The sequence below is a fragment of the Trachypithecus francoisi genome, unplaced genomic scaffold (genome assembly GCF_009764315.1).
Source record: "Trachypithecus francoisi isolate TF-2019V2 unplaced genomic scaffold, Tfra_2.0 Lachesis_group17, whole genome shotgun sequence".
Lineage (NCBI taxonomy): Eukaryota > Metazoa > Chordata > Mammalia > Primates > Cercopithecidae > Trachypithecus > Trachypithecus francoisi.
The window spans coordinates 81,515,067-81,525,684 of record NW_022681462.1 but is presented as its reverse complement, the minus strand read 5'-3'; the positions used below and the strand labels follow the sequence as shown (position 1 = coordinate 81,525,684).

Below are 10,618 nucleotides of genomic sequence, written 5' to 3'. Positions count from 1 at the left end.
CCAGAACTTTGGGAGGCCGAGGCGGGTGGATCATGAGGTCAGGAGTTCGAGACCAGCCTGGCCAACATAGTGAAACCCTGTCTCTACTAAAAATACAAAAATTAGCCGGGCGTGGTGATTTGTGCCTGTTGTCCCAGCTACTCGGGGAGGCTGAGGCAGGAGAATCACTTGAACCCGGGAGTTGGAGGTTGCAGTGAGCCGAGATTGCACCATTGCACTCCAGACTGGTGACAGAGTGAGACTCCGTCTCAAAAAATATATAATAATAATAACAATAATATCCCTTGACTCTCTATACCTATTGCTAATTTTTTTTCAGAAAGGTAAAATCATGACTCATACTAATACAGAATGAACACATCTTAAAGACTTTATTTAACTCATTAATTACTGAGAGAACCAGTAAAATATAAAAACTGTTTCCAAGGAGAATCCAAAGAACAAACACATATGTAGATGACCAGGAATGCAGAAATGAATTACTAAGAGATGGCCTCTTTCACTGAATGAAATGAATTGCATCTTTAATGGAAAATGTATTTACATGTTTATAAGCTGGAATAATTTGCAATTATAGACAATGAAAGGTGCAGGCCATATAGAATCAGATAACCCAGTAAAGTCTAAGCCTTGCTTTCCACAGAAAAGATATGTATTCAATTCCTAGGTCTGAGAATCACAACACAGAATGGGTTATTTGTTTAATATTTTTTGTAGAGCCGGGGTCTCACTATGTTGCCCAGGCTGGTCTCAAACCCCTGGGCTCACGACGTCCTCCTACCTCAGCCTCCTAAAGTGCTGGGATTATAGGCATGAGCCACCTTACCTGGACTGGGTGTTTCAAATAACAGAAATTTGTCTCAAAATTTTGGAGGCTAGAAGTGCAAAATCAAGGTGTTGGTAGAGCCTGGCTCGCTCTAGGCTCCAGGGAAGCCTCCTTCCTTGCCTCTTCTGGCTCCTGCTGGTTTCTGGCAATCCTTGGCTTTCAATGGCTTGTAGATGCATCACTGCAATCTCTGCCTCCACAGTCACATGGCATTCTCCCCATGTCCAGATTTCCCACTTATTAGGACATCAGTCATATTGGATAAAGACTCATTCTAATGACCTCTTCTTAACTTGATTAAATCTGCAAAGACCCTATTTCCAAATAAGGTCACATTCACAGTACTGAGGGTTAGGACTTCAACATATGTCACTTTGGGGGTGACACAATTTAACCCATAAGAGTGTTGAAGAGGCCGGGCACAGTGGCTCACGCCTGTAATCCCAGCACTTTGGGAGACCAAGGCAGGCGGATCACGAGGTCAGGAGATTGAGACCATCCTGGCCAACATGGTGAAACCCCATCTCTACTAAAAATACAAAAAAATTAGCTGGGTGTAGTGGTGCGTACCTGTAATCCCAGCTACTTGGGAGGCTAAGGGACAAGAATCGCTTGAACCCAGGAGGCACAGGTTGCGATGAGCTGAGATCACGCCACTGCACTCCAGCCTGGCAACAGAGCGAGACTCTGTCAAAAAATAAATAAATAAATAAAAAGTGTTAAAGAAAAACTGAGGACAAATTAAATTGAATAGCATTTAACTGAGCAAAGAATGATTCACTAATCATGAGCCCCCCCAAACAAGAATAGGTTCAGAGAGACTCCAGGGCTGCCATATTTATGGATGAAAAATGGAAAACGATGTATGGAAAATGAAAGTGAGGCACAGAAACTGCCTATTGGTTACAGCTCGATGTTTGCCTTCTTTGAGCATAGTTTCAATAGTTGGCCACCTGTGATTGGCTGAAACTCTGCAATTGGCACACAAGTAGGTTACAGTCTCTACACATCCAGTTTGGCTAGAGTTTACTATCTATGGAGAACTTAAAATATGTAAGGAGGGAGCTTTAGGGTAAACTAAGCGTAACAACAGATACCCAGTAATCTTTTGGGCCAGTAAAAAATTTTCTACAATTTTCCTGACTTCCCTTGCCCTCTTTTTGATCATAATAATCTCCAAGATTTTTCTTGATGGCAGTACACAAAACACCAGTCTCACTAGATATGTGCTAATTATTTACATGGGTGCAACAAGAGTGTTAATTAATCATATAAGCCTCTTTCAGTTTGTTTTGCAAATCCAGAGCCATATAGTATTAGCATCTAAGGCCAGAAAATTAACTTCTGTCTTTAAGTTTTCATTGGGAATCAAAGAGTGAATTCATTAATTAATTTATTGATATATTAGGTCTTGCTGTGTCTGCCAGGTTGGAGTGAAGTGGCATGATCACGGCTCACTGCAGTCTCAACCTCCCAGGCTCAAGCAACGCTCCCACCTCAGCCTCCCAAGTAGCTGGGACTACAGGCACCGCCACACCTGGCTAATTTTTGTATATTTTGTTGAGACAGGGTCTCCCTATGTTGCCTAGGCTGTTCTCAAACTCCTAGGTTCAAACAATCCTTCTGCCTTGGCCACCCAAAGTGCTGGAATTATAGGCATGCACCACCACACCTGGCTGAACTTTTAAAAAGCTTATATTCCTTCTTTCCCTGAAATTAAAAAGCCAGCCTCCCCCAAATGTTCTACTACATTTCATCAATAGTACATGTAACTTTGAATGAATCCCTTTTTACTTAAGGTTCCAAAGCTTGTTAAGCCTCCTGGTCAGACCTTAGGTGATCTTCCATACCACCACTAAGGCTGAGATCCTAAATAAGGCATAAGGCAGGTAGTGGCTAGTTTTCCTGGGAGAGTTTTGTGAGCATTGCCTTCTTAAGTAAAGTTGTAAAGTTTTCTAAGGGGTCTCAGCTCAGTCTGTGCTCAAGAGTCTACTCTTTGAAATAGCAATAGGAGCCCGGCATGGTGGCTCATGCCTGTAATCCGAGCACTTTGGGAGGCCAAAGTGGGTGGATCACATGAGATCAGGAGTTTGAGACCAACCTGGTCAACATGGTGAAACCCTGTCTCTACTAAAAAATACAAAAATTAGCCAGGTTTGGTGGTGAGTGCCTGTAGTCCCACCTACTTGAGAGGCTGAGGCAGGAGAATGGTGTGAACCCGGGAGGCAGAGCTTGTACTGAGCCGAAATCACACCACTGAATTCCAGCTTGGGTGACAGAGCGAGATAACGTCTCAAAAAAATAAAAATAAAAATAAGTGAAATAGCAGTAGGTTAAATTAACACCTGGTACAGTTCTTTTCCACAGACTTTGAGTCTATCCTTTCTTAAGAGACATGGACTCTGGCCTATAGCGTATAGCTGACCCTTCAGATAATCATCAAAACAAAAGAAAACCTATTTGTAAATGGCAGATTCTTAATGGCTATGGTGAACTTATTACTTTACCAATAAAGTCAGAATGGAGGAGAGTAGAATTCTCTATTGAAATATAGTATATAATTGTTTCACGAGAGTTTTTATCAGTGTTTCTTCCCTGAGGATAAAGGCGTTTATTTTTCTGTTTATTTATTTATTTATTTTAGCTACAGGGCCTCCTTCTGTCACCCAGCTGGAGTGCAGTGGCATGATCATGGATCACTGTAGCCTCGAGCTCCTGGGCTCAAGCCATCCTCAACCTCAGTCTCCTGAGTAGCTGGGACGACAGGTACAAGCCACTGTACCCAGCTGATAAAAGCATATTATAGATAATGAGGACATTGAAACATTTCCAGAAACTTCTCCATAAAGAATACCAGTTTCTGAAATATTTATACATTTCTCGGCAACTCAGAATAGTAACACATCAAACTTAATTATTTTTAGCACCTCTCTTTTTATAGGCAGAAAACCAGACAAATTTTCTGACTTTCCAGGGTGCCCTCTGGGAAATCTCAAAGATAGTTTTAGGTATAAAAGGTATCTTTAGCCTAGGCATGGTGGCTCATGCCTGCAATCCTAGCACTTTGGGAGGCTGAGTGAGGAGGATCACTTGAGCCTGGGAGATGAGGCTATAGTGAGCTGTGGTTGTACTACTGCACTCCAGCCTGGACAACAGAGCAAGACCATGTCAAAACAAACAAACAAACAAACAAAAAGGTGGGGCCAGGTGCGGTGGCTTATGCCGGTAATCGCAGCACTTTGGGAGGCCAAGGCAGATGGATCACCTGAGGTCAGGAGTTCAAGACCAGCCTGGCCAATATGGCGAAACCTCATCTCTACTAAAAATGCAAAAAATTAGCTGGGTGGTGGCAGATGCCTGTAATCCCAGTTACTTGGAAGGCTGAGGCAGGAGAATTGCTTGAACCTGGGAGGCAAAGGTTGCAGTGAGCCAAGATGACACCATTGTACTTCAGCCTGGGTGACAGAGTGAGACTCTGTCTCAAAAAAAAAAAAAGAAAAGGCCGGGCGCGGTGGCCCAAGCCTGTAATCCCAGCACTTTGGGAGACCGAGACAGGCGGATCACGAGGTCAGGAGATCGAGACCATCCTGGCTAACACGGTGAAACCCCGTCTCTACTAAAAAATACAAAAAACTAGCCGGGTGAGGTGGCGGGCGCCTGTAGTCCCAGCTACTCGGAGGCTGAGGCAGGAGAATGGTGTAAACCCGGGAGGCGGAGCTTGCAGTGAGCTGAGAACTAGCCACTGCACTCCAGCCCGGGCGACAGAGCGAGACTCCGTCTCAAAAAAAAAAAAAAAAGAAAAAAAAATGGTGGGCACAGTGCCTCATCTCATGCCTGTAATCCCTGTAATCCCAGCACTTTGGGAGGCTGAGGCAGGCAGATTGCTCGAGCCCAGGAGTTTGAGACCAACCTGGACAACATAGCAAGGCCCCACCTCTACAAAATAAATGTAAAAATTAGACAGGCGTGGTGATGCGTGCCTGTAATCCCAGCTACTTTAGAGGCTGAGACGAGAGGATCACTTGAGCCCAGGAGGTCGAGGCTCAAGTGAGTGAGCCAAGATCACACCACCACTGCACTCCAGCCTGGGGGACAGAGAGAGACCCTGTCTCAAAAAAAAAAAAAAGATATCCTGAAAAATCCTTCTTTTTTTTTTTTTTAATTTTGTGTCTAATATCTGAAGGCAAAATATCAAGAGTTGTCAGAGGAGATTTGGGTGCATGATTAAGATAGAATCATGAGACTGGGAAATGATACTTGGTTATCTCTTTAATCAAAATGACAACAAAATATTTAAAAATAAATACAGAAGGCAACACAACTGTAAAAAAAATTGTAAGAATCTTAGTGCTTTTATGAGAAAACTTTGTTTTTTTTCTTATGTTTACATAATCGAGGACATAAGAAAGTCAAAATAGAGTGCGGGAAATTATACTGACAGAATCCCTTATATGCAGGCAGATTTCACAGAGATAAAGAATTACCTTTTTTAGGCCAGGCATGGTGGCTCATGCCTGTAATCCTAGCACTTTGGAAGGTCAAGGCAGGCAGATTGTCTGAGCTCAGCAGTTCCAGACTAGCCTGGGCAAAATGGCGAAACTCCATCTCCACCGAAAATACAAAAAATTTGCTGGGCTGTTGGTGCGCACCTGTAATCCCAGCTACTCAGGAGGCTGAGGCAGTGGAATCACTTGAAGTAGGAAGGCGGAGATTGCAGCGAGCTGCAATCACACCACTACACTCCAGCCTGGGTGAGAGAGTGAGACTGTCTCCAAAAGAAAAATAAAGTAATTACCTTTTTTAAAATTGTATGTGAAGGCATTAATTAATACATTAAGCAAGCAAAACCAAGAAAACAATGAATTTTGTCAAATTTTAAACATATTTCATATGCTAACATTTCTTATATATTCATATAAGCTCTTTTCAGACTCAGCTGTTGTATATTAAGGCAAATAAAAATCACTTTCTGAATTTTGTCCTTCATTATGGTCTTTTATATTCTGAAACAAACTGACACTTTAAGACACAAGTTCTGAGTGTGGTCTGGGGACTCCCAAGATGTCTGCAAGACCCTTTCAGGGGGGTTTTCAGTTTTGAAGCCAAAACTATTTTCATGATTACACTAAGACATGATTTCTCCCTTCTCATTTTCTCATGAGCGTTGAATGAAGCTACATGACATGTGAAATGGCAAGAGACTGAGGACAGAAGCAGCTATGGGAACCCAGCTGTCTTCTGTTCAGCTAGACATTAAAGAGATTTGCAAATAGATAATAATGCTGCCCTTCTCATTTTTTGGAGAATATAGTTATTTTTCTTTTTTTTTTTTTTTTTTTTTTTTTTTTTTTTTTTGAGGCGGAGTCTTGCTCTGTCGCCCAGGCTGGAGTGCAGTGGCCGGATCTCAGCTCACTGCAAGCTCCGCCTCCCGGGTTCCCGCCATTCTCCTGCCTCAGCCTCCAGAGTAGCTGGGACTACAGGCGCCCGCCACCTCGCCCGGCTAGTTTTTTTTTTTTTTTGTATTTTTAGTAGAGACGGGGTTTCACTGTGTTCGCCAGGATGGTCTCGATCTCCTGACCTTGTGATCCGCCCGTCTCGGCCTCCCAAAGTGCTGGGATTACAGGCTTGAGCCACCGCGCCCGGCCAGAATATAGTTATTTTTCATAAAAATATGTTAACATGCAACGATTCCATCATTGCTTACTTCAAATAGATTTTTAAATTTTTTTTTATTTTAATTTTCTGTGTGGGGATGATGCTGGTGATTATGATTATTATAGAGACGGGATCTCACTATGTTGCCCAGGCTGGTCTTGAACTCCTTGGCCCAAGTGATCCTCCTGCCTCGGCCTCCCAAAGTGCTGGGGTTACAGGCATGAGCCATGGTGCCCAGCCTCTGTGGGGATTATTAATAGATGTAACTCATATAAGCAAAATCTCTTTGGTGTCCTCTATAAATTTTCTATGTATGTAAAGGGTCCTAAGACCAAAAAGTTTGGGAATTGCTGCTTTAGGAAAAACTACTCTTTTGCCTTTTTTAAAAATGTTTGTTTATTTATTTATTTATTTATTTGAGATGGAGTCTCGCTCTGGAGTGAGGCTGGAGTGCAGTGGGGTGATCTCGGCTGACTGCAACCTCCACCTCCGGGGTTCAAGCCATTCTCCTGACTCAGCCTCCTGAGTTGCTGAGATTACAGGCACGCACCACCACGCCCAGCTAATTTTTGTATTTTTAGTAAAGACCACATTGGTCAGGCTCATCTCGAACTCCTGACCTCATGATCCACCCTCCTCAGCCTCTCGAAGTGCTGGGATTACAGGCGTGACCCACCACACCAGGCCTCTTTTTGCTTTAAAAACAAAAGCACATTCACAGTTGTATTTGTCTTTTGCTACTGCTCCTAGAATAGTCTCAACCATGCATAGTAATTATAACTTTTAACCAAAGTAATGAACTTCTATTTCACAAGGAAAATTAAGGACTGGATAATTAAGAAATGTCTGTTACACACAAGTATTTTTGCAGACAAACATAATTCTGAAAACATATAACACAACTTTCTATAGCCAGACACATCCCTTTTACACCTTCTTAGTGTAGCAAAAATGAACACCTTCATTACAGCACCCCAAAGATATAGCCTCTCTCTAACATGCAAAATATGTTAAACCTCCTAGGGGACAGAGAGAGACCCTATCTCAAAAAAAAAAGGATATCCTGAAAAATCTTTCTTTTTTTATTTTATTTTATTTTATTTTGTCTCTAATTGTGTGTGCCACCATGCCCAGCTAATATTTTTTTTTTTTTTTTTTTTGTATTTTTAGTAGAGACAGGGTTTCACCATGTTGGCCAGGCTGGTCTCGAACTCCTGACCTCAGGTGATTCGCCCACCTCAGTCTCCCAAAGTGCTGGGATTACAGACATGAGCCACTGCGCCCAGCCCAAAAAGGCATTTTAAGCAAAAATTCTGAACTTAAAAACTGAAAATATGAGTCCAGGAGTTCGAGGATGCAATGAGCCAATACTGCACCTTTGTACTCCCACCTGGGCGACAGAGTGAGACCTTGTCGTTAAGAAAAAAAAAAAAAACTGAAAATAGAAAAAGAGGGCTTTTACAATGTTGATGAACTCATCTTAGAGTGCATGATTTATAAGTAACTATCCATACATACTTTTGCAGTGATAACCACTGGAAAAATGAGAAGGTAAAAAAGCCAATCTAGACAGATTGCCGCTTTATGTTGGTAATACCAGGAGTCTTAAGAGAGCTGCTGTGGCCTGTGTCTCATTCATCCCAGCTTCCTTTCTAATCCTGTAGCTGATGATGAAAATGTGGTAAATCTTCTGGCTTACCTTTGATACTTTTTCATTAATTCACTTCTGGTAGTAAATTGTGGCAAGTCTTCCACTTCCATCCCATCAGCCATTCCCATCACCTTATCTAAAAGGTCTTTATTGTAACTGCAGCCCATGAAAAGGTGGTTGGCCCAGACCATGAAGAAGGGACAGCAGCTGGTCCAGGTGGCCACCGCCGTTGGGTGGGTTGCGGTAGTTGGGCAGGTGGCACAGGGTGAATTCCATGTGGGCCTTCCATTGCTTCTCACTCTCTGAATAGGAGCGGAACTGCTCCACGAAGTAGGACACCTGCTGCACCCCGAAACCAGCTCCTCCATCACAGTGGCCACCTCGCGACCAACCATGGTGCCCATCGCCCTAATTTTTGTATTTTTAGTAGAGACGGGGTTTCACCATGTTGCCCAGGCTGGTTTCGAACTCCTGACCTCAGGTGATCCACCTGTCTTGGCCTCCCAAAGTGCTAGGATTACAGGCGTGAACCACTGCGCCTAGCTGAAAGCCATTTTTAATATTTCATTTTTTGTGAAAAAAATTGTACTAAAAATGTTGGAGAGATATATCCCAAAATATTTACCGTGATTCTTTCTGAATAGTGAAATTGTGGATGCTTTTTTTTTTAAATTATTTTTTCCACAGCAAATGTGTGCTACTCCTATAATAAAAAAAAATCAATAAAATGTAATTTTAAAAAGACAACATTTAAAGGCCGCTAACCTGAATTTTATTACCGTGAGCAAATTTTAATGTACCAGCAAGCTGGGTTCTCCCAGGCATCTATCTGCCTGAAATAATACCTGGGGTTGTTCTTAAACCCAGGACTTTATGAGAACAACAAAGACTCTGAGGAGAATGATTAAACTCATGTCATGAAATGAAAATGAAACGTTTCCAGCAGCCAGGCCCCGGATCTTCAGAAATACTCAGCAAATATTACTTTCCTTTCTTCTCTCCTTTCCTTCTGTTCAGCCTTTGACTAGGTCAAATGGCCTTTGAAGGTCAGTGTCCCATGTCACATGTCCTTGTGGCTTCTTTTGACCACCGTCCCTCATGGACAGTCTACAAGCTGTTCTGGGTCTAGAGTCTGCCCTACTTGCCCACTTGATCCTCTGCAAGTGATCATCACCAAGTTGGATATTCGTTTTATTCCCCAGGCCCCCATCCTCCAAGCTAAAGGGATGAGGGGCACACCTGAGGTCCCTGTAGGATTCTGGCCCCAGGGGCAATTCCTTCCTCGTGCAGAATCTGCCCTCTGGGCAGGGATTATGACTTATATGGATTTAAGCACATTGTGGACCCTGTAAACCACTGGGAACACTTGCTAGGGAATCCCAGCATCAACTCCATCAACTCTCACATCTCACTGGCAAGCTGGTGAGAACCCTTCTCTTGTCATGGTGAAAACAGGTCCCATGGCTGGGCGTGGTGGCTCACGCCTGTAATCCCAGGACTTTGGAAGGCTGAGGCAGGAGAATTACCTGAGGTTGGGAGTTCGAGACCAGCTTGGCCAACATGGTGAAATCCCATCTCTACTAAAAATAAAAAAATCAGCCAGGCGTGGTAATGCACGCCTATAATCCCAGCTAGTACTCGGGAGGCTGAGGCAGGAGATCGCCTGAACCCGGGAGGTGGAGGTTGCAGTGAGCCGAGATCGTACCATTGCATTCCAGTCTGGGCGACAGAGCAAGACTCTATCTTAAAAAACAAAAAAAAAAGAAGAAGAAGAAGAAGAAAGAAAACAGGTCCCTGTTCTGTTCAGGTCTTCGGGGCAACGTTTAGGAACTCTGAAGCCAGAGTGTGTGGGTTCAAATCCTGTCCCCAGTGTTCACTCATCCCAGGCACATGGCTCATCCTATCTGCCTGCGTCCTCCTGGTCCATGTTAAGTTAATATAGGAAGTGCAAAGAACAGAGCCCAGTACACAGAAATCTGCACTCCGTGTTGGCTGTTCATGTTATTTGGACCCGAGCACTGTCTCCACAGGAGCAACAGGGGCAGCACTGAAGAGAGCACTGACCTTTTCCTCTGAAAACACTCCTTACAGTCAGCAACCCCATCCTGAATGGTGCTAGACAAAGCCCCAGCATTTCTTTTCAGGTGGAGCCAGAGTTGGCACCAACTTCAGCCTAGTGGGCAGCTTCTCAGCAAGGAGAGACCTGTCCTTCTGCCCCAGGATGCCAGAGGGTGACCCAAGAACTGACTCCCTCCCCTTTGGCTGGAAGGTTGGACATAGCTGGGTAAAACTGACCTTGGACTTAATGTTCTTCAGAGTAGGGACCGAGATGTGTATCAGACCAGAAGACAGCCAGGAGCCGCCCCCAGAGTAGCTTCTAGATGGTCCAAGGAGGGGTTGTCCCCAGACACCTCAAATGTGTTCCAGTGGGAAACGAAGCCTGCAGTGCTGTTTGTTCCGTGTTTGGACAGTCAGTGAAGTGGAGA

The 10,618-nt window shown here is 43.7% G+C and overlaps 1 pseudogene; it reads right to left on the bottom strand.

The window, feature by feature from the left end:
* Positions 1-7,764: 7,764 nt before the first annotated feature.
* Positions 7,765-8,527, bottom strand: LOC117063016 (annotated as a pseudogene).
* Between the last annotated feature and the right edge of the window lie 2,091 nt (positions 8,528-10,618).